Source organism: Myotis lucifugus, unplaced genomic scaffold, assembly GCF_000147115.1.
Source record: "Myotis lucifugus unplaced genomic scaffold, Myoluc2.0 scaffold_313, whole genome shotgun sequence".
Classification (NCBI taxonomy): domain Eukaryota; kingdom Metazoa; phylum Chordata; class Mammalia; order Chiroptera; family Vespertilionidae; genus Myotis; species Myotis lucifugus.
The window spans coordinates 803,973-823,565 of record NW_005871361.1 but is presented as its reverse complement, the minus strand read 5'-3'; the positions used below and the strand labels follow the sequence as shown (position 1 = coordinate 823,565).

The window sequence follows — 19,593 nt, the reverse complement described above, 5'->3', positions numbered from 1 at the left end:
AGGGCATGTACCTCGTTTGCAGGTTCACTCCCTGCTCTGGTCTGGGCGCGTGAGCGAGGCACCAGTTGATGTGTCTCTCACACTGATGTTCTCTCTCCCTCCGGCCCCCCATTCCCTTCCTCCCTTCACTCTCTCTGAAAAAGCAATGGAAAAAATATCTTCAGGTGAGGATTAAAAAACGAACGAACAAAAAACAAAAAACAACAAAAAGAGCAGTGGCCCCGTGGTGAAGCTGGGGCATATTCCAGAGGCAGTCCTGAGCCACCCACAGGAGGCAGAGTGGAATGGCATGGACTCAGGTCAAAAGCCACAGCTTTGGGGAGGCTTTAGAACTTCCAATGGTCAAACTGGGGTGGGGGCAGGGAGGCTACAATGGTGGGCACAGGTAAGGGCCCTGAGGCCAGTGCTCCCCACCTCCGTCCCCCTTTACTCCAGCCTCCTGGTATGTGAGGAACCCCAGCAGCCAGCAGACCTTTGCCACTGGCGGTAGAAGAGGTTAAGAGCAGAACCCTCCTCCCGCTAGCTCTGCTGGGGCACTTGAGGGATGGGATGGTCTAGTCCAGTGGTCGGCAAACTGCGGCCCCTTGAGTGTGGCTCTTCCACAAAATACCACGAGCCACAGTTTGCCAACCACTGGTCTAGTCCACATGGCCTGGGGTATTGAAGCCATTAATGCTTGCTGAGTGCTTCCTGCACAAGACACCAAGCTGAAGGCTTTCTAGGCACTGAAAAATTCATTCCCTTTATAAGACTCTAAGGCAGCGGTTCTCAACCTGTGCTCAAGGATTTCATAGACAAGAAAATACTCTATGCCTAAGAACATACTCATCATTCTATGCCTAAGTTCAATACATACTTCTATGAAAGAATGAATGAAATACTATATTATTCTAGGAGTTAAGAACAAAATTGTGAATAAGACGGTAACCTTGGTTCTCAGAGACTCACAGTCTAGTGGGTAATATAGACACAAATAATGACAGATGCAACCCCAGACTTCTGAACAAGGCTTAGGGCAGTGGTTCTCAACCTGTGGGTTGCGACCCCTTTGGCGGTCGAACAACCCTTTCACAGGAAGCATGGATGGAGTGTTTGTGTGAACTAATATAAATTCAAAGTAAACATCATTACATAAAAGGGTACGGTCTTTTTTTTTTTTTTTAATTTTATGGTTGGGTCACAACATGAGGAACTGTATTTAAAGGGCCAGAAGGTTGAGAACCACTGCTCTAAGGTATGTAGTTGCTATGGTTATTCCCACTTCGTTACTAAGGGTCCGGAGGCTTTGAGGGCTCAGCCAGTATGGCTGAGATGGATGGAGCTGGGACTGGAGCCCAGATCTGTCTGACACCTGTGCCTGTTCCATTGCTCAGTCTCAGGCTTCAGGGAGAGCTCAGGATTACAGAGTGGATTTTCAGCCCTCAGCCCCAGAGATCCCGATTCAGGTCTGGGTTGGGGTCTGGGAATCTGCACTAGAACAAGTTCCCTGATGTCTCTGAAGCACCCCCATCCTGAGACACCCTGCCAACCGCACCATCCTGGCAAAGCCTCCTCAGCATCCCCACTAAGGAAACCCCCGGGTGGAGAGTTCCCACGGGCTCTGTAAAACTCCCAGCATGCATCATGGGCCAGGCCTCACGCCAGACATGCCTCCACCTTCGTACTCAGGAAAGGGGTCTCCAGAGCCCTTATGGGGAGAGGATTTTATGCTCTGGAAGAATCCTGGAAGGATTCTGGGCCAGATTAAGGAGAAAGCCACTTCTTATGTACGGGGATGTGCAAAATCACAGCAGAGACAGCCAGCTGAGCAAGGGGCCAGTCTTGGGTGAGTGACATGGTGGTGGGGTTGAGTCCCAGCCCTGCCACAGTGCCCTCACCAGGGCTGCAGTTCCCTCACCTTGACAAGGTGGGGCTGGACTAAATCTCCATAGCTCTGTTATGCCATGGTAGGGGTCCCTGCCAGTTCCTGGCTGCTCTCTGTAGGCTGCGGTGAGGGGAGAACATGCGGGGGCGGGGGGGGGGGGTAGAGAATGGGATCTTACCTGAGTCCAGCAGGGGTAGGGGAAGTTCGGGACCTCCTTAGGGCTCCTTACCAGGAGGTGGCAACAGGACTCTGATTGCTCCCTGGCCATTCACAGCTGTCTCTGCTGCCTCCGGCTTGGCACCTATCTTTATACACTCTGGCTGACCTGAAACCTTACCCTGCAGACGCTAGTGACAGCCTGATCACTTGACAAGAAGCGGCTGGTGAGGGGCAGGGAGGTGAGGGAGGAGGTCAGAGTTCTAGATCTGGTTCAGTTCCTTTCACTTGAGGTTCTTTAAAATAGCTACTGAAGGAAGCTATTGAAGGAAGAGCTACCTCAGAGGAGGAGGATATATATGTGCATGTGTGGGGCATTGGATCAGTCACCTGTGAAAGTCCAAAGGTCAAGGCCTCCCTCCGTAGGCTGGGCAGGTCTCTCCCTAGCCTCCTCTCAATAATAACAATGATAATAACTCATTTCTTGGTGCCTCCTATGAGCTAGATACTTTACATATATTATTTCTATTTCTCACAAACCTAGGAGGTAGGTACTAATAGGATTCTGAGTTTTTTTCAGCTTTGCCCTGGCCAGTGTTTCTCAGTGGTTAGAGCATCTGCTCACATACTGAAGGGTCTCAGGTTTGATTCTCAGTCATGGGCACATAGCTGGGTGGCAGGTTTGATCCCCGGCCCTGGTCAGGATGCGTGTGGGAGGCAACCAATTGATGTCTCTCTTTCACATGGATGTTTCTCTCTCTCCCCCCACTCCCTCCTTCCCACCCTCTCTAAAAAACAATGGGAAAAATATCCTCAAGTGAGAATTAACAAAAAACAGAAAAAAGAAAAGAAAATAACAGCTTTATTGAGAGATAATTCACACACCATTCGCCTACCTATTGGATGTTTTTAGTACATTCACAGTTATACCATCAATCATCACAATTTTAGGACATTTTCATCACCCCTCAAAATAAAATCCCCCTACACGTCAGCAGTCGCTTCCCTTCTCCCCAGCCCCAGGTAATCACTAATCACTATAGATTTGCTTGTTCTGAATATTTCCTGTAAATAGAATCATACAGTGTGTGACAATACCCTGTGACTGGCTTCTTCCACTTAGCATACTGTTTCCAAAATTCATCTGTTCGTTCCTTCTCATGGTGGAGGATCCTAACATTTGTAATGCTCATTTTACAGAGAACACTGAGTCTCAGGGAGAGACAATGACTTATACAGGTCACACAGCTAGTACGAGGCAGAGCCTGGCTCTAGCCTGTAAATTGTAACGTACTTTGGGTCTGTCTGCTGTGACCACGTTTTCGATGACATAACATTTGGAGGTTCCAGCAAGGACACTGCTGGAGCCAAAGGCCGCTGGGAGGGTGTGGGGGGCAGGATGGGAAGGGTCCTCTGAAGCAGCTGCTGTCTGATAGGCACTGAGGGTAAGGATTGGGCACATCTCAACCTGGAACCCAGGTGACAGAAAAGAGGAGAGAGGGGGGAGGGGCGAGGGGAGGAGAGGGCAGGGGACGAGAGGAAGAGAGGGCTGGGAAGGGAAGGGAATGAACTGGGTGGGGCAGAGTAGGCAGAGGCCAATGCTGGATTTGGGCACAGAGCCATGGCCCCGAGGCAGATGATCACAAGTCCAGACGCTCAAGCGCAAAGCCTGTCCTCCTAGAACCAGGCCCTGCCCTAATGTCAGCAGGACAGGCAGCTGTGTAAGTGCTGTTAGAGCAGTGGCTGGGGGGCCACTGAGGTTGGGAGGGCTCAGGACATAGGTTCCAGGCTCCACCTGAAAATGCTGGCCTCGAGGTGGTGGGTGAATTGCAGTGGGCACTGTATCTGGGGAGGGATAAACAGTAGGAACCCAAACAAGGGGACAGCGGGCCCTGGACAAAGTCAGAGGGCAGGCAGGCGGCTGGCTCAGCTTACACTGGCCTGAGAGCTTCTTGAGGGCGGGGCCAGGCCTGTCTGCTTTGGTTCTGTCCCTAGAACCCAGCCTGCTCTAGCAGTCCCAAGGTTGGCTGCTCTGAGCTGGGATCAAGCTGTGGGTGATCAGAAACACCCATTTTCAGGTCTCCTCAAAGGAAGCACTCAAAGGGAAGTGGGGGAGACAAGGCTAGCTCTGCTGCTGGTGGTGGGAACGAACAGGTACCTCATACGGCATGACCCTGCATGGTGTTCCACCTCTGAGCTGTCACTGGCAAACAGACCCAGCTTCCGGGGGTGCAGTGGGTTTCAGACCCTCAGAGTGTCTACGTCATGAAGGCTGCCCTGGGCCTGGGTGGAAGCAGCCCGTGTCCTCCTACGGCCTTATCCTAACTCGACCTGATCAGGCTATTTACAGGACCTGAAGAGGATTTAGAAGGAATATTCTTCACCAGCTTAACACCTCAGGTCTGGGCCCCTGACTGCTCCACTGTAGGTTCTCTGTGGCCTCAAGGGAGGAATAACCCCAGGCCTTAACACTCTGGGCTGGTGGCTTGAGGCGGCGGCTCTGGGGAGGGGGTGAGCTGGCAGGCGAGGGGGCTGAGGCGAACAGATGAAGGAGGGCAGGCTGGTCTGAGGGCACTTCACCGATGAGGGCACCGTGTCCCTCCCTGGGGTCCTGCATCGCGGTGGACCTCCAAGGGCACGCCCTGCCTATCTCACAGTTACTGGTGCGCTTGCCTGTCCAGAGGAGTGTGGAGGTGTGGGCGGGGCTGACATTTCCTAAGCCTCCACCAAGTGCCAAGTGCAGCGAAGCACTTTCACAAATGTCATCTCATTTATTCTTCACACCAACCCTATGAAGCGGGGATATTATCTCCATTTTACAGATGAGGCAACAGAGGCTCAGATGCAGGGAGAGTCAAGCCAGGGGGGGACTGACTGGGGGAGTGGTGTCTTCTCCATCCCCAGATGCATGTGGCCCGAGGACCCTCTGGGTTCTCTCTCTGGGCTCTCCTCGACTTCTCGGTTCTAGGAAGCCTTCCCTGACTGCTCCAACCCACGTGGCCTTTCTCCATACAGTCCCTAAATTCACAGCACTTACTGGCTGTGTCCTGTTTTGGTCACTGAGTGCAGAAGCCTTGTGACATCTCTGGAGATGTCTTGTGTGGTGGTTCTCTTCCTAGCTACACCAACAGAGGCAAATTAACTTCACTGAGCTTTAGTTAACTCTAAAATGGGAAACCTAACATGGAGGTTAGAGTTGTTTTTTTTTTTGGATTAAGTGAAATGACCTGTGCTTAGGAGTAGAAAGCAGGACCCTCCATGTTAGCTCCCTTCTAGCCTGTCGCAGCCACTCTGCACATCTTTGTCCTTATCTCCCCCGCAGGCCTTGTCTTCAGCGGCTGCTCAGTTTGAGGCCTGACAGTCTAAGCCAGAGCCACCCGTCCCGGAGGGTGGGGAATTCTGAGACGACTTGTTGCAGGAGACTCCCTTTACTTTGCTGATAGATTTGAGGCACCAGCAAAGAAGTAATGGGCGTCACCCTAATCTAGATCAACCCGATCTTTGGGGAATTCCTAACTCTCCTGTCCAGTGGCCAACCCAGGAAATACTTGTGCACAGAATACAAATACCAATATGATTTTATTCAAACACAGGCAGGAACAATGACCTTCAGAGCTGGGTAAAAACAATAAGTTAAAAGCATGGTTAGAATTTCAGACAATCAGATAAAATGTTTGAAGGAGGTGATTTCCCCCTCCTCTCCTACTAATTCAACACAGCATAAAATAATTTAGATCTATAAAATATCCTTATTCCCAAGCAAATGAACTGAAGGTGGTGTAGCATTTCCTCATTTATGCACAATGCATACAGTCTACACCTTCCCCCAACACCTTTAAGGCAGAAATGGCCCATCACGGGCAGAGAGTGAGCTCATGCCAGCAGTACGCTGTGTCAAGGACATTGGGAGGAGTTTCTCAGCCAAAAGATGCCTGAGTGGGTCCCTTCAAAAGACAAGTGGGCCAGTTGGGTGCTGGAATCCATTCCGTTTCTAGTCTTTGCCTCAATATATCAGGAAGAAGCCGAAGTCCTTGCAGGTGGACAAGGGGCCGGTTTGGACGCTCTCACTGTCTATGCTGTCTGGGGCTCGGGGTGCCCATGAACTAGCCTAGTGGTTTCAGGACTCTGACAGCCCAGAGAGGAGACCTGGCACTCCTGCAAGCTGGACGAGGCTGAGGGCGGTGGGCAGGGGCTCCTTCCTTCAGTCTCTCAGGCTGCGTTAGTCTTTCTGGGAGTACTGGGAAGAAAATATCCGTGCGATTCTGCGAGTTTCTTCTTCAGACAGGTTGGGAGGCAGCGAGTTAGGTCTTGGACGACAAGGCCTTCGGGACGGGGCGCTTCCAGTGCCTTCACTCTTGTCCTGGAGAGGAAGTCAGCTAGGTTAGCACTGAGGAAGTGGCACCACCAAGAGATGGCTTTGGTTCCTCTTATCTTTTGGTCCTTTGGCTAACAGTGATGCAGAGCTTACTGGTTTACAAAGCACTTTACATACCTGATCTTGTATAATCCTTACCTCAACCCCATGGGTGGGTACATCACTCCCATGTCATAGGTGAGGAAACTACAGTTCAAGTGAAGTGAACTCAAGGTCCCACAGCTTGGAGTAGCAGCCAAGATGTGAACCAGCTCAGACTCTTTCTAGGCCTCCGGAGGGGCAGTCCCCTCTAGGATGGGTTTGAAGCCTCATCCATTCTGTGTCTGTATGAGTCTAGACAAGACATTTGTCCTTAGAGTTATGTCTGTCCTACGTGTGACACCAGGAATATATTCAACTTCTGGGAAGAAGATGTTGGTGAATAATATACTCTGTTGGCCCTTGGAGTTCCTCAAGCTGCAGGTGACAAGAAGCACATACTCATGGTCCTACTATCAAACATCTGACTCGAGCGGACAGGTTATCACTAATTCCACCCTTAAGGTGCTCCATTTGGGCTAGTCCACTGTGGTCCTCGACACCTCTATGACTCACTCATCTGCTCAACCTTTTTTCTTGCTTAGCCTGTGCTAGTCTCCTGCCCTGAAGGAGCTCAAAGCTATACAGGAAAGCTACCCACTGCAGCTGGCCGAGAGCACGGCCCTGGGGAAGAGGTGGAGGCCTCGCAGGAGAAGAGGAAGTGCTAAAAGCAGATGGGAGTCGCCACCACAGGCAAACTGGGCTGAGTTTGCAGCATGCAGCCTGCCCTCGGGATGGACCTCTCTTCCCGTCCTCCAACTCCAGGAGCTGTGGCCTTCACTAGCTGAAGAACACTAAGAACACACTGCACACCCCGCAGGCACTGAGGAGCTTGAGGCTACCTCCCCGCTTCCTGAAACTCTGCTGCTGATGGGAAACTGAGGCCCAGCTATAGCTGCTTCTGGGATCAGTAACATTTAGTGATCCTTCATTTCCTTAACCTATTTGTGATGCCTACTGTGAGAGGGAGACAGAAATGGACAGAATTCATTTCTTGACCTCCACAGCTCAGTTACGCAGGGGAGACAGAAAGATCTACTGAAAGAATTAGAATAGCAGCCAGCATATAAGGAGAGTGGAAATCAGGCATCCCCACTCTACTGCCTGGGCATCAGTTTTCCACCCATGGAAAAGGGGAAGATGGGCAACCTCAAGGGTCCTTGCCAATCTGGAATTTAAAATGCCAATGGAGTGCAAACAACCTGAGTAAGCTCTCAGGTATGACAGGATTTCCTGGGAATCAAGCAAAGTGGTGCTAGGGGCTGAACAGAGACTAGAAGATATGGTTCCGTCTTCCAGGCAGGCCTAGGCTAAAAGGAGAAAAAGGAAACCAACCCTTTGTTAGTGTATGTATTTCTTCTTTCCAAAATATGGGAGGCACCTGCATCCCATAATGCCTCAGACCAGGGGAGGCCTGTTGCCTAGCCACTGCCTGTTACCTTCCCCTTCCAGACTGAGTGCTCCTAAGGGCCTGAACTGAATCTATGCTTGTGATTCCAACTGGTCCAGATCCAAGATAGGAGCCTGGTAGCTGTTAGATCAGTGAATGGGCGGGACCAAGCCACTGTGACCAGAGGCTTAAATTGAGTGGGGAGGAGACTGTCTCTTGTAGCAAATACCTCATTCATTTATTCTGGAACCCATGGTTGTTACGGCCTACTATGTGCCAAGTCTTTAGAGTCAAAACCTTTCTGCAGCATTTTAAGCCTCAGCATACCTTTCTCTACTCCCAAGATCCAAGATTGTTGTTTCCTGAACTATTTAGAATTTAGGAGTGACACCAAGTACCATTCCAGTCATCTAGTTGTACTGCAGATGGATCTTCTGGGTCACCAGCTTAATTTCCATTTCTTTTTTTTGTTTTTGATTTTTTTTCTTTATTAAGGTATTACATATGTGTCCTTGTCTCCCCCCCACCCACCTCCCCGCTCATGCCCTCATCCCCCTAGTGTTTATGTCCATTGGTTATGCTTATATGCATGCATATAAGTCCTTTGGTTCATCTCTCCCCCTTTCCCCCACTCCCCCTGCCTTCCCTCTGAGGTTTGACGGTCTGATCGATGTTTCTCTGTCTCTGGATCTGTTTTTGTTTGTCAGTTTATGTTGTTCATTATATTCCACAAATGAGTGAGATCATGTGATATTTATCTTTCTCCAACTGACTTATTTCGCTTAGCATAATGCTCTCCAGGTCCATCCATGCTGTTGCAAATGGTAGGAGTTCTTTCTTTTTTATAGTAGCGTAGTATTCCATTGTGTAGATGTACCAAAGTTTTCTAATCCACTCATCTGCTGATGGGCACTTAGGCTGCTTCCAAATCTTAGCTATTGTAAAGTGTGCTGCTATGAACATAGGGGTGCATATATCCTTATTGATTGGTGTTTCTTGTTTCTTGGGATATATTCTTAGAAGTGGGATCACTGGGTCAAAAAAAATATGGAACGTTTTACGAATCTGCGTGTCATCCTTGTGCAGGGGCCATGCTAATCTTCTCTGTACCGTTCCAATTTTAGTATATGTGCTGCCAAAGCGAGCACAATTTCCATTTCTTTTTCTGCTACAGTGAAAGGGGACCAGGGAGATATCGGTCCTCTCTCAAATTCTAAAACCAGGCCTCTGTGTCCTGACAGAGGGGAAGCATTCTCTGTTTTTAAGAGGCTCTTATGGGCCTTGCTCTCCATGATTGGAAGGGCCAAGTACCTCAGTTCATGAAATGACCATCAAAAGACCTTAGTTGGTGATTCATCAAACCTTTCAGGAACCTAAGATCTGTTCAACCTAATCAATTCTTTTTTAAAAAAATATGTTTTCATTGATTTTTAGAGAGATAAAAAGGGGGAGGGAAAGAGAGATAGAAACACTGATGATAGAGAAATATCATTGATTGGCTGCCTCCTGCACGCCCCCTACTGGGATTGAGCCCACAACCTGGGCATGTGCCTTGACTGGGAATCGAACCAGTGATCTTTTGGTTCCTGGATTGAAGCTTAACCACTGAGCCATGACGGCTGGGCCAACATGATCAATTCTTCTTTTTAAATAGATTTTATTGATTTTAGAGAGGAAGGGAGAGGGAGAGAGAGATGAAAACATTAATGATGAGAGATAATCATTGATCGGCTGCCTTCTTCAAGTCTCAGCCCCTTCCTCCCCGCTCCGGGGGATTGAGCCTGCAACCTGGGCATATGCCCTGACCAGGAATGGAACCATGACCTCCTGGTTCATAGGTCGATGCTCAACCACTGAGCTATGCTGGCCAGGCCAACCTAATTAATTCTTAAGGATAATAGGTAGCCCTGGTTCCTGTCCTCATGGGTCTGCTCAGCAAGAGGGGAGACAGATACCAACCTATCCAACAATCAGAGATGAGGCCTGGAACTTGGGAGCACGGAGAAAGGAGCAACTATTAACAGCTGGAAAGGTCAGGACTCTTCACACAGGTGGGATCTGAGATGAGCAGGGTTTCAGCAGAGCTGGGGGAAGGACATGAGGTCATCCCACTGGAGGGAACAGCATGAGCACAGGCCTGCACTTGCTGCCTGGGCCAACTGCCCTGGAGCTGAATCTAGTGTGGCTGGTTCAGCCAACCTCCCAGCACCCACGCCCAGACCCAGCGACTTAGGGGGCCTTATCTGTGTGGCCCAGGCCCAGGGACCAGGGCTTGGCTGTGTGTACAGGGTGAGGCAGAGGTGTGGAAAGACAGAGAACACACCCTCAGCAGCATTTGGTTTTTGTTGGCCTCAACAGGGTTTAAAAAACATCTTGACTAGTAATAAACGTTTTTTCTTCATCAGGATTGCTACCCTAAAATACACAACCTGGAGGAGCTGGGCAGAGTGAAGCTAGCCCTTTTGGCAGAAGCAAGTTGTCACCATAGCCTGGGATTTGCAGGAACCTCAGCTTTCCTGGGGAGGCAGGAGGAACCCACATGGAAGCAGGATCCTCAGACTGAGGGGCTGTAGGGGCCCTGGAGTCTAGACAGTGGGTGTCATACATGGGGTGACATCCCTGGAAGGATACTTTGAAGAGGGACTTGAAAAATCATGAAGGTGGAATATGAGAGAGGGTGTTCCAGGTAGAAGCTCAACTTGCGCAAAAGCGTGAAGAAGGAATTTCTTTGCTGGGAAAACAGTGTACATAGAGATAACGGAAAGCCCAGAGAAGGGGACTGGGGCTTGCCGAGGGAACTTCCTAAATGTCTGGGCTGGGGAGAAACTGACCATATTCCTCTGTGGGATCTGGGGTGGAGGTTTGACTACTGTCCTGGGTTGAAGGGCAGAACTGTTTTTTCCAATGGTCTGGGTAAGCATGGTAGCAAGCCAACTGTCCCCATTAAACTCACCCCGCTTTCCCATTAAATTCTCCAACTTTCAAATATGGGAACCTCCTTTTTTCTGAACACCTGGACACCCAGGCCATGAAGAACAGGTCTTAATGCCTATTATTTGAGACAGGTGTCTCAAAGGAGATTTTAATGCCAAAAGGTAGAACTCCGCTGGGGTGAAAATAAAGTGTCATGGAAGGAGTAAGATATGGTGGTGGAAGGAAAATTTGGGGCTTCCCGGGCACCTCAAATCAAGAGGCTAACTCTGGCTGGGAGCTGGTTCTAGTTCTGGCTCTAGTGCTTCTTAGACAAGTGATTTTGGGCAAGTCACTTTCTCTCTGGGCCTTGGTTTCCCCATCTGAAATGGATCAGGAGGAGCAGATAATGCCAGAGGAGGCTCTGTAACCCAGGGACTTAACCCAGCTGTGTTCACAGGCCATGTCCCTGTGATGCATCTTCTCCAAGGCACTGTGATTTGGGTTCCCTCCACTCCAGTCCCCAGATGGGTCCCCCTGAAAAGGTCACAACATGTTCCCAGGAGGGTGGTAGGTGCAGGTGCCCCCACTTACCCCTGGGACTTTCTCATAGGGGAGATAGTGGGGTGGAGCGGGAGGAACACTGGTCTGAGGCCAAGCTCAACTGCCCACTTGCTAGAGCCAAGATACTTTCTCTCTCTGAGTCTCAGTAACGTCATTGCCAAATGGAGCTAAGAACTTCTGTTTGGCCTTCTTACCTCGGGTCTACTGTGAAACTGAGAAATAAAATTCAGATGTGGCCAAGGCTCTGGCCAGGTACAACATCTTGCAAAACACAGGTGCTAAGCTGGAGCTACAGCTGACACCAGCTGCAGAGAGTAAATGAAGCCTTGCTGTTCTTGGACCTCACCCTAGCAGAGAAGAACTGGGTACAACACCTCCCCAAGGCATGCCAGGCCAGGCCTGGCCAGGCTCTCCCCACTTCACTGAGCCCTGCCCAGTGAGCCTCTGGGCCTGGCATTAGGACTGAAGTTTTGTTCTTTCCCAGAGCAGCTCCCCTAAGTGATAAACACTGACTCAGGAGCTGGAAGCAAAACTTTCCAGAGCTGAAAACTGTTAATAGCCTCCTGGTTCTGGCTGGCTAGGTGGGCTTGCCAACAGATCACTGCTTCAGACAAGTGAGGGCTCAGTATAGTTGCCTGCCCTGCTCAACTTTCATCCCCTTGGCTGGCTGCCTGCTTCTGGGGTGGGGGTGGGGCTCACAGAGTCCTCTCTGAAGGCCGGGACTAAGACTTGGTGCTAAAGAGAGCTGTAAACCTAGCAGCTGTGGCTAAGAGCAGGGGGAAGTGGGGACAAGATACAGACCACAGGCATAGCCCTAAGGGCCAATCTTAATCTGACCCACCCAGCCCAGCTGCAGCACAGCTGGGGCCCACGCTCTAGCTCTCATCATGTGGGTCTCACTACTTACATGCTCCCTTTGAGAAGCCTTCCCTGACAACAGGCTGTTCCCCAGGGCCTAGGATCACTCCCTCACCTTAGGCCTGTCTCCTCATCTACCCAATGAAGAGGCCTGACTAGATCCAGACTCCTCAACCTTTTGAACCCATGCCGTCAGTAAGAGGGCCCAAAAGTCCAGATTCCTGAGAGGGGAGGGTTAAAGTGACAATTGGTCCTTTCCCTTGAGGAGCCTGTCAAATTGCATTCTGGGCCAGGGTGGGCATCAGCCAATTCTAGCTATTTCCCCTGATTTCTGTCCATCCTTGACCAGGGAGCTCATCTCCTTCCCAAAGCTTTGTGTGGCCCTTACCAGAAGCCCTTTAATCTTTAGGTCTTCTCTTGGGGCTCTGCAGAGGGCTAGAGTCTTGGTGGCTCACAAAAATGGGCCTCCAGCTCCAAGAGGGACAGTTCAGCCATCAGGCCTGGAGCACAGGCTGAGGACACAAGACACCAAGCTCAGGAAGTTTCCTTGCTGATCTGATCTGGTGATTTTGTGGTGGTTGGGCTTCTTTGTCAGGATTGTATATTTTTTATTTTTATTTATTGATTTCAGAGAGGAAGAGACAGGGAGATTAAAAACATCAATGATGAGAGAGAATCATTGACTGGCTGCCTCCTGCACACACCCCACTGGGGATCGAGCCTGCAACCTGGGCATGTGCTCTGACTGGGAATGGAACCATGACCTCCTGGTTCACAGGTTGATGCTCAACCACGGAGCCACAGCAGCTGGGCTTTTATTTTATTTTTTAATGTTTTTATTGATTTTAGAGATAGGAAGGGAGAAGGAGAGATAGAAACATCAATAATGAGAGATCATTGATTGGCTGCCTCTTGCATACCCCTCACAGGGGGTCCAGCCCACAACCCAGGCACATGCCCTGACCAGAAATGCTCAACCACTGAGCAACACTGGCCGGGCAATTGTATACCAGATGTCTCTGGGTTTGGGGAAGGGAAATCAAGGGACAGAAAAATTCCTTGGGTTCCTGGGAGACAAGCGGCAGACTTAATGCCTTAAGACTCATAGACAGGCAGGCCATGGACTGCCTATCACTCTTAGGTGGGGCAGTGTGTTGTTCTGGGCCTCTAACTCGGTCTGAATTGAGCACCCAGTAAATGCTACAGTCCTGAGCAATGCTTTCCATATTTCTCAGCTCCCCGTTCCCAGTGCTAAGCTTCTGATCATGTCTCTATCCCTTAGTATTTCTTTCCTACCAGTTCACCCAAGATGTAACAGCCTAAGAGAGAAGACATTTCAATACAAATGATAAAAATTACAACAGTTAACATTGTATAGTTCTTACTATGTTGTGTGCTAAGAACCGTTCAAAGACTGTACATTATCTTACTCAGTTAATCCTAAACAAACCCCAGGAGGCAGGTACTATTGTGCTGATTTTTTAGATAAAATGAATCATGGAAAAGTTAGGTAACTTGTCCCAGTTTGCACACAGCTGGTAAGTGGGAAAGCTGAGCTTTAGACCCTGGCAGTCTGGATTCAGAAGCCATGCTCCTACCACTATACAAACTGCCTGACTGGAGAGAAGAGGGAAGTACAGCCACAAATTGAGACCAGAGAAACCTTGCCCTAGACCCCAGAAAGCCAGCAGCAGAGCCTGGGCAAGGCATCAGGTCTGCTCTCAGCTTCCCCGCTGGCCTGGAACACCCTGGTTACTAGTAATGTCTGAAACACTGTGTCCGGTTGAGTGGAGGTAAGAACACAAGGGTGGGAGGGGGTGGGCAACCTGCCTGGCCTTGTCTCCGACTTCCTGCCTCCTACACTCACTCTTCTGGAACAGCGTTTGGCCCCACGCCTGTGGTTAATCTAGGGGCTCATTCATGATGTGGCAGAGCCTGGCCTTCGGGAAGGCAGGCACAGAACAAGACAGGGCAATCTCATGGTAAGGAGCTGTTATGTAGGCAGCCACAGCGGCCAAGGCTCAGATGACAGGTTGCTTCTTGCTTTTTGTTCCTGATCTTAACATGATTGTTTATGTCCAGGCCTCTCTCTCCTCATCTCTGGCCTTCTCTCTAGACCAGGGGTGGGCAAACTTTTTGACTCGAGGGCCACAATGGGTTCTTAAACTGGACCAGAGGGCCGGAACAAAAGCATGGATGGAGTGTTTGTGTGAACTAATATAAATTCAAAGTAAACATCATTACATAAAAGGGTACGGTCTTTTTTTTTTTTTTTTAGTTTTATTCATTTCAAACGGGCTGGATCCGGCCCGCGGGCCGTAGTTTGCCCACGGCTGCTCTAGACTATAGTGTTTGTACCTCCCAGCTGCCGAATTCTGCGATTCTCTGACAGATTTCTTTTCTCCAAATCCACAGCCTACAAAGCCTTTCCTTCACCTTTGTTGAATTCTACTCAAGCCACCCCATGTGTCACTGTCTTCCTTTCCCTATTCTCATTTTCTTTGTTTTATTTAAGTGTTAATATAGGCTAATGTCATTTGAGGAAGTTAGTGAATGGTTTGGAGGCCAGTGCCTCTCAAAGAACTGTGCACTCCCTGAAGGCAGGGTCTGTAGCACCAGATCCAGCTCTTTAAATATTACAGGTGTTTTGTAGGAATTGGTGGACTTAGACATAAAACTGGTTCCCTGTGGAACTGTGAGCTCCCCCAAAAAAGGGCCATAACTCCTATCTTCTCCTGCATCTGGTTCAGGAATGTCTTTGTACATTTGCGAAAAGATGTATATTTCAAGTTTGAGGCTCAAACTACCTTCCTACTCTCTGGCTCTGGCCTTCCTTTCCTCAGGCCCAGCTCTGGCTCACCTAATCACCAAGTGAAGTTATGAAGAGTTCACAGCAGAGAAGTCACATGATCTATTCAATGACTTATTTAACACTGAAGAGGCAAGGGCAGAAGCAGAGAGGCAAGTTAGGAGGCTCCTACAATAATCTAGGCAAGAGATAATGATGGGTTAGGCCAGGGTGGTAACGGAGGGGGTGGTAAAAAGTGGTTGGATATGGATGTATTTTAAAGGCAGAGCTGCCATAATTTCCTGGTGGATTGGCAGAGAAATCAGGAAGGATTCTAAAAGTTTGGCCTGAACAACTAAATTAGAAGGATTGATTATCTCTGAACCTAGATGGGAAAGACTGAGGAACAGGTTTGAGGAATAAAATCTGGTTGAGTTTTGGACATAGAGATACCAGTTAGATATCCAAGTGGAGATGTTGAGGAGGCAGTTGGACTATGAGCCTAGAATTACAGGAGAGATCTGAGCTAAGTAACCATAAGGAGTTTTCACCATATAGAGGGAATTTAAAGTCTTCAGATGAAATGGGGTCACCTACAAAGTACGTGTAAATAGAGAAGTCTAACAACTATGCTCTGGGTCACCCTTCTATTAACAAGTAGGGAAATGAGGGAGAATCAGTACAGGCCAAGCAGGAGCAGCCAATGAGAGAGGAGGAGAACCAAGAGAGACGGATGTCTTAGAAACAAGTGAAGAAAGTGTTTAAAGGAGAGAGATCAACTATGTCTCTTGCTGCTGAGAGGTCAAATAAACTGGGCACTCAGATTGGATAACTGATTTAGGAATATGTAAGTTTTTGGTTTCTTTTTGGCAACCTTGAAGAGGCCCTCCCACTCCAGTGGTAAAGTGGGGTTAAAGTTTGATTACAGTGGGAGATCACAGTGGCTGCAGTATGGAGAGTGGATAGTGCTAAGAAAGTGTGGATATGAGTGACTGGTCAGAAACAGTCATGAGCGAGATGACTGGGACTAAAGAATTGATGAAAAGTGGATTCAAAAGATATTCAGGGGTTGGCATTAACAGGCTTTGGTAAGAGACTGGCTGAGAATCCAGGGGGTTAGAGTTGGAAGAGGTGAAGATGACACCTATGCTCTGATTGAGTTTACCGAGATAAGTGTAGGTGGTCGAGGGTATGCACAGGAACATGACAGGCTCATGTTTTGAATATAGTGAATTGTTTGTAACACATCAAAGAAAAGACATCTAGGATACAGTTGGATCCATGAGTATCTGCAGCATGGGAGAGAAGTCTAGACTGAAGATAGGGATTTGAGAGTCATCAAACTGTAAATAACAACTGAAATAACTGAAGTGGTTGAAATTTTCCTAAATAAATTCCTATAAGAGCAGAAGTCATAAGTCTGGGGAAAACAACATGCAAATTAGTTTTATATTCTTTCCTCCCCTTTTAGGGAAGTTGATAAAAGTAGTTTGCTCATAGTGGCTAAGCAAACAGAGCCAGAAGTAACTTTAAATAAAACCAGGAAGCTGTCCCCAGAAGAGGTACTTCATCACTAGAGGGAAGAGGAAGCTGAGGCAGCAGAACTTGACAGATTCACAAGCAATGTGAAACCTGCTAAACCTGCCATCCTTCTCTTTATTTTTTAAAATATATTTTTATTCATCCCAGAGAGGAAGGGAGATAGAAACATAAATGATGAGAAAGAATCATTGATTGGCTGCCTCCTGCACGACTTCTACTGGGGATCGAGCCCATAACCAGGCATGTGCCCTGACCTGGAATCAAAGATATCCTGGTGCTGGGGTCCAGCCCCAGCAGGTCCAGGGGTCCCCAAAGGTGTGGACGGAGTCGGCGAAGAAGGAATGACATGGAGACAGCGTTCAGTTGATCAGCAGCCTAGCCAGGATCTCTAGCCAAGTTCTGTCCAGAATCTCTAGCCAAGTTCTGTGTCCATGTTCTCTTGCTAGGTTCTGTCTCTAGGTTCTGTAGTCAGGTTCTGTTGCAAGGTTCTCTAGCCAGGTTCTCCTGCCATGTTCTGTTGCCAGGTTCTGTCCAGGATCTTTTGCCATGTTCTCTGGCTAGGTTCTGGTTAGGATCTGATGTTTATTGTCTTGTTACATCCGTATTTATACCAGCCGATTTTAATCCTGTCAATTTCTATTACAAAGGTTAGGGCGTTTCTTATCTCCATTCCAGGGAGTAAAGATTATGTAGCTTAACTACCTGCCTGGCACTTAATTAAGGGGTTGTATCCCCTCCCTAACCTCAGGGAAAGATACCCACCTGGGGAAACAACCTTTCTCGGAGAGGTGACCTTGGTTAAAACACATGGCGGTAAAGGGAGCAAACATATTAAGAACAGTATGCCATATACGCCAGGTCCCTTGAAACATATGCTGTGCAGATGTTTCTTCTCTGCAGTGACTGTGTCAAGCAGCAAGGATGGACCGGCTCCCGGCATCCTGGTTCATAGGTTGATGCTCAACCACTGAGCCACACCAGCCAGGCTCCTTCCTTTCCTTCTTGAAGAGGCAACAATTATAAGACGAAACTGTCATGAGAAAGGTGAGCCAAGGGATGGCCTCTATACCCAACCTGTGTGGCATGTGGTATTCTACAGGAGAAGCACCCTGGGAGCCCTGATAACCCCACCTGGCAGATAAGAACACAGACTCAGGGAGACCAGAAGACTTGACTAATGTCACAAAAAGACCTGTATCCACTATACATGGAGTAGGGAGGGGAAAAAGCCTGCTCCACAAATTCTTGAAGTAGAGACAGTCTGGAGCAGTGGTCGCCAACCTTTCGGACCTCACAGACCACTGGTTGTCGAGCGCTGGTCTGGAGGGTTTCAACGTGGACTGAAGGATTAGGCCCTCCCTTAGAGCTTATGGTGAAGCCAGAGCAACTGAGCCAGCACTTACACGCTCTCTTTTTGAGGACGGATCACTTGCCCTGGCCCGGAAGCAGGTCAGCTACAACACAGCCATCCCAAGGCACTGGCTGAGAAGAGACCAGCAGCCTCTCAAATCCTCTTCTTCTGCCTTCAGGCCAAGGCTGGCCTTAGGAAGAGGCAGAATAGATGGAATCCTCAAATGGAGGTACAGGATAGGGCTCCTGTCCTCCCCTCATCTCTCACTTTGAGCTGTTGATTGTGCCTATTTTCTCTCCCTCTCCTGCATCTTCCCCTTCTCCCTTTCTCTACTGGATCATTGCATTAGCATACAGAAAGTTCTAGCTGGTCCCATATTTAAAACACAAAACCAAAACACCTCGCCTTGAACTCACTGCTACTCCAGTCACTATGCTGTTTCTCTGCTCCAATTGCCAAATTTATGGGAAGAGTTGGTGTCTCCATTTTGCCACCTTCAATCATTCTTAAACTTTTAATTAATATGATTTAAGAATCTATGTAACATATGTAAATTATGAACATAATAAAAATTAACATCTGTAAATCCACAAAACCAAACCTAAGAATTAAAACATCCCATATAATAAAGATATAACATGCAAATGATTGTTACATAATGACCAATGACCAACCCATAACGACTAGATCACGGATCAGCAGGAGGGTGGGGCAGAGAGCTACAAGCAGGCAACAGAGAGCTACAGGAGAGGGCAGGACAGCAAGCTATGGGGGGGTGGGGGGGTAGGGGGTGGAGGGAGCTACAGGAGGGTGGGGCAGTGGGCGGAGAGCTACTGGAGGGCAGCAGCAAGCTACTGGTGCATGGATTCATGCACAGGGCTACTAGTTATTAATAATGTTGAATAGACCTATGTGCTCCCCTTTCCTTACCCTACCCCCTCCCTCTCCACAACTATAAACATTGTAGTCAAACTGTTGAAAACCAAAGAGAAAAACCTTAGCAGCCAGAGATAAAGGTCACATTACATTTAGGGCAACAACAATAAGAATGATGGTTGCTTCTCACTGGAAACTGGAAATCAGCAGTGTAGACAGTTCTAAATGCTAAAAGAAACAAACAAAATTCAAGTTGTTCTACATCCAGTGGGAAAAAAAGCCTTTAAAAATTGAAGGCAAATAAAGATATTTTTAGACAACTAAAGCTGAGAACATCAGTTACCAGTAGATTTGCACTACATAAAATTCTAAAGGAATTTCCTTTACAATGTATGAATTCCCTTCGTACTGAAGGGAAAGGCCCTAGACTGAAATCAGGATGTGAAAAATGAAAGAAACACAAGAAATAAGTATGGGGTAAACATAAAATACTGTTTTATGTCTTAAAATTTTCAGTAAGTCCACTTTTAAGTCCTTCAGAGACCCCAAGCTGAGATGATGAAGGTGCCCTTGCCCAAACATAATTCACAATTAAGTCTAAAATAAATCAGACACATAAAGAAGGTAGTAAGTTCTGATTTATCCCATGGTGACTATTGCAATGTTTTTTTTTTTTTTTTTTTTAAATATATTTTATTGATTTTTTCACAGAGAGGAAGGGAGAGGGATAGAGAGTTAGAAACATCGATGAGAGAGAAACATTGATCAACTGCCTCCTGCACACCCCCTACTGGGGATGTGCCTGCAACCAAGGTACATGCCCTTGACCGGAATCGAACCC

General features: G+C 48.3%; 1 long non-coding RNA gene and 1 other non-coding gene across 2 annotated transcripts; both read right to left on the bottom strand.

Moving 5' to 3' along the window:
- Nucleotides 1-5,580: 5,580 nt before the first annotated feature.
- LOC111828265 lies at nucleotides 5,581-8,359 on the bottom strand. Its single transcript, XR_002832071.1, has 2 exons — nucleotides 6,534-8,359; nucleotides 5,581-6,380 (listed from the first exon to the last, which is right to left on the bottom strand). It is a non-coding gene; the product is annotated as an uncharacterized LOC111828265 (long non-coding RNA).
- A 545-nt stretch (nucleotides 8,360-8,904) lies between these two features.
- LOC111828267 lies at nucleotides 8,905-9,011 on the bottom strand. Its single transcript, XR_002832073.1, has one exon. It is a non-coding gene; the product is annotated as a U6 spliceosomal RNA (small nuclear RNA).
- Nucleotides 9,012-19,593: the final 10,582 nt, after the last annotated feature.